Source organism: Aplysia californica, unplaced genomic scaffold (assembly GCF_000002075.1).
Source record: "Aplysia californica isolate F4 #8 unplaced genomic scaffold, AplCal3.0 scaffold01139, whole genome shotgun sequence".
NCBI classification, from domain to species: domain Eukaryota; kingdom Metazoa; phylum Mollusca; class Gastropoda; order Aplysiida; family Aplysiidae; genus Aplysia; species Aplysia californica.
In genome coordinates this window covers 39,265-42,086 of record NW_004798409.1, presented here as the reverse complement: position 1 = coordinate 42,086, position 2,822 = coordinate 39,265, and positions in this window count along the sequence as shown.

Below are 2,822 nucleotides of genomic sequence, written 5' to 3'. Positions count from 1 at the left end.
GCTGAGAATGTTTCTGAGTGTTCTATGGTCTGCTGGGGTAATAATATAGTGTAAAGCGCATAGAGCCTGCTTTTGAGTGGGGACATGCGCTATACTATATCGTTTATTATTATTATTACTTTTGGCGTCAGATTTAGAATCTATACGGATTCGAGTTGATCTTTCAGTTCTTCCGGCCATGCGAGAAAAATAGACTTAGGCCCGTTTCAAACTTCTTATAACGTGTTTTTGATCATCAGTGTTGTCGACAAATCACCACCTTAAAATTATAAAGTACTGTCTATAACAATTTTGGATATGTTGAGTTACAAAGATCATATGTCAAAAAACAAATTATGTTCTATCTTCTCTATCAAAACCCAAAGATTATTTGGTCTCTTTTAAGGACAAGTGGGCTAACCCAGATTTTGGGTGTTTCCAGAAATCTTTACCTACACCAAAAGTGGCCATTGCTCTACCTATAGGAGAAGTTTGGTTTTATTGGTGTGTATATTTGTTTGGTTATAGAGAAAACGCTCCCTGTCTTTTAAAGAAACTGAACAAGGTCCAAAACCTTACCTTCGATTTTCTCAAAACAGCATTTTTCGGGATAGCCCCCTTGTGCTTAAAAGCGGTCATTTGGAGTTGTTATCAAGATATTCAAAGCTTTGCATTCGAAAAAGCTTCACATGTTGAGAAAATCAAAATTTTTAACATCAAATTTATCAAAACTAGATTCTGAACAGATACAGCTTTGTGATTCTGGGTTAAGTGGTAGGGAAGAAAAGTGTAAGCTCCTAGCACGAGGTTTTGATTGAGTAGGTGTTTTACGGCACTATCGACCCAATTTCTTGTCATCTAAGTGCCACCTAGCACGAGGAAGAATCTTTCCAACAAAATATAGACTGACCATAAATCTGTAGAACTAACATTGATTAACTACATCGATTATTTCTAGCATTAAATGTCAAGCAATTTTATTCTATAAACACATAAGGTCAGCAAAGCTTTAAACAAAATGTGAGACATCGCGGGGAACTCAGACGCTCGTCAAAACAATCGAATCAAAGAAACCGCCTTTCTATTTTCCCGATGGGCATTTTTTTTTACTAATTTTTTTTTTCTTCTTTTTGGCTCAACACCTTCTAGATCCTTAAAAAAACCCTCATATTTGTGTGGATTGTATTGAAAAACATTGATTAAAGGCACACATAAATGTAAATTTTCTTCCGTTTTCAAGGACTCTCAGGTGGGAGTTACCAAACTTTGGCAGCCATCTTCTCACTAATTTTGCCTTTGGAATCAGGCGACTCTGACTTCCTTCCTTTAATCGCAAATATCTCTACTTTTTTCCAAGATAGGTGGGTATTTTTTTTTTTTTTTACCCAAAGGAAGGCAAATGAACAGGCTTTAACTTTTAAGATGATACCAATAACTCCTTATGCCCCAAAATTTGACGAGCGCCTGATTCCGCCACGTCGTGACACAAATTATGCATTCCCAAGCGCTCACTCGTCCGTTTAATGCACGGGCTCGGAGGTGGTATTGCGATAAGCGACGTATGATGTATCATGCACACAGGGGAGAGAGGAGATACGCTGCAATATTGTCCCACGGCTACTTTCATAGGGGGCCATTGATTTATCGAGGAAACAATCGCAGTATCGACTTGAATGGAATATCCATTATAGCACAACACGCCTCCCCCTCCCAACAACAAAAATAAGGAATAATAAATAAATAAATAAAAGCTAAAAACAACAAAAAAGTCTTAAACAAACAAAATAACAACAAAAAGCAAGCAACAACAAGAAGAAAAAAACAAAAACAAAAACAAAAAACAAAAGGAAAGACAACAACAACAACAAAAAGAAACTGCACCTCGGTGGACACGTTTTGCTGATTTAGCGGCGTTTTATGCAAGAACAATTCTAACTGAGCCCAAAAATGTGAAATTATGTGATACTGTTTTTAAAAAAACAAAGAATGATTAAGGAAAATAATCAGAAATTATGCAAAAAATGATGCTGGATGCATAAAACCACGGGGACAGGTTTTGGTGGTTTGGCGTAGGAACGAGCGGTGACAGTTTGTTGGGGCAAACCTGAGCTGGGGGCTCTCGTGGCCAACTAGAGGTTAAGGTGTTCGCCTCTCATTCAAAGGTCCCGGGTTCAAATCCGGGTAGTGACGGAACAATATTTTCTCCTCTGAAATTGTCTCCTTTCACCTCCTATCCTGATCTCTAGCAATGTTCTGTCCTCTGCTTTCGTCTCCAGTTTCTGCCCCCACACCTTCACCCCCTTTGCCCCCTCCTCTGGGCTCCGGACTCTTTCTGCAGCCTTTCTACTGCTACTCCTTGGCTCCTCCTAACTGCTGTCTTTCAGCCACAACCCTGATCTTCTGGTAGGAAAGATCTACACCTAGCCTTCTCGAACAAGGGCGAAAAATCTCTGAGGACCTGGGTGCAAGTTGTGCACGTTAAGGATCCTTTCGTGGTCTAAAATCGATAAGAGTAGGCTTCGACCGCCACCCGAGCAAAATTCAAAATGTCCTACCAACTGAAAATGTTTAACCCTATCCGTACGCCCTGGGGTTATTTTGTACCCCCTGGGTAGTATTCTTCACATTTTAGAATACTTCTAGTACGAAGATCTCTTTGAAACTTTCAGTATTTCAACAACAACAAAATATCATGTTGACAGACTGCAATGGAAAGCGTACGGATCGGATTAACGAGTATTTCCTCTTTGGAAAGTGGTGGTACAGAGTTCCTCACGTCGTAAGGATACGATAGTAAAACACGACGTACGGATAGGGTTAATGTGTCCCGTGCGGTCATATGA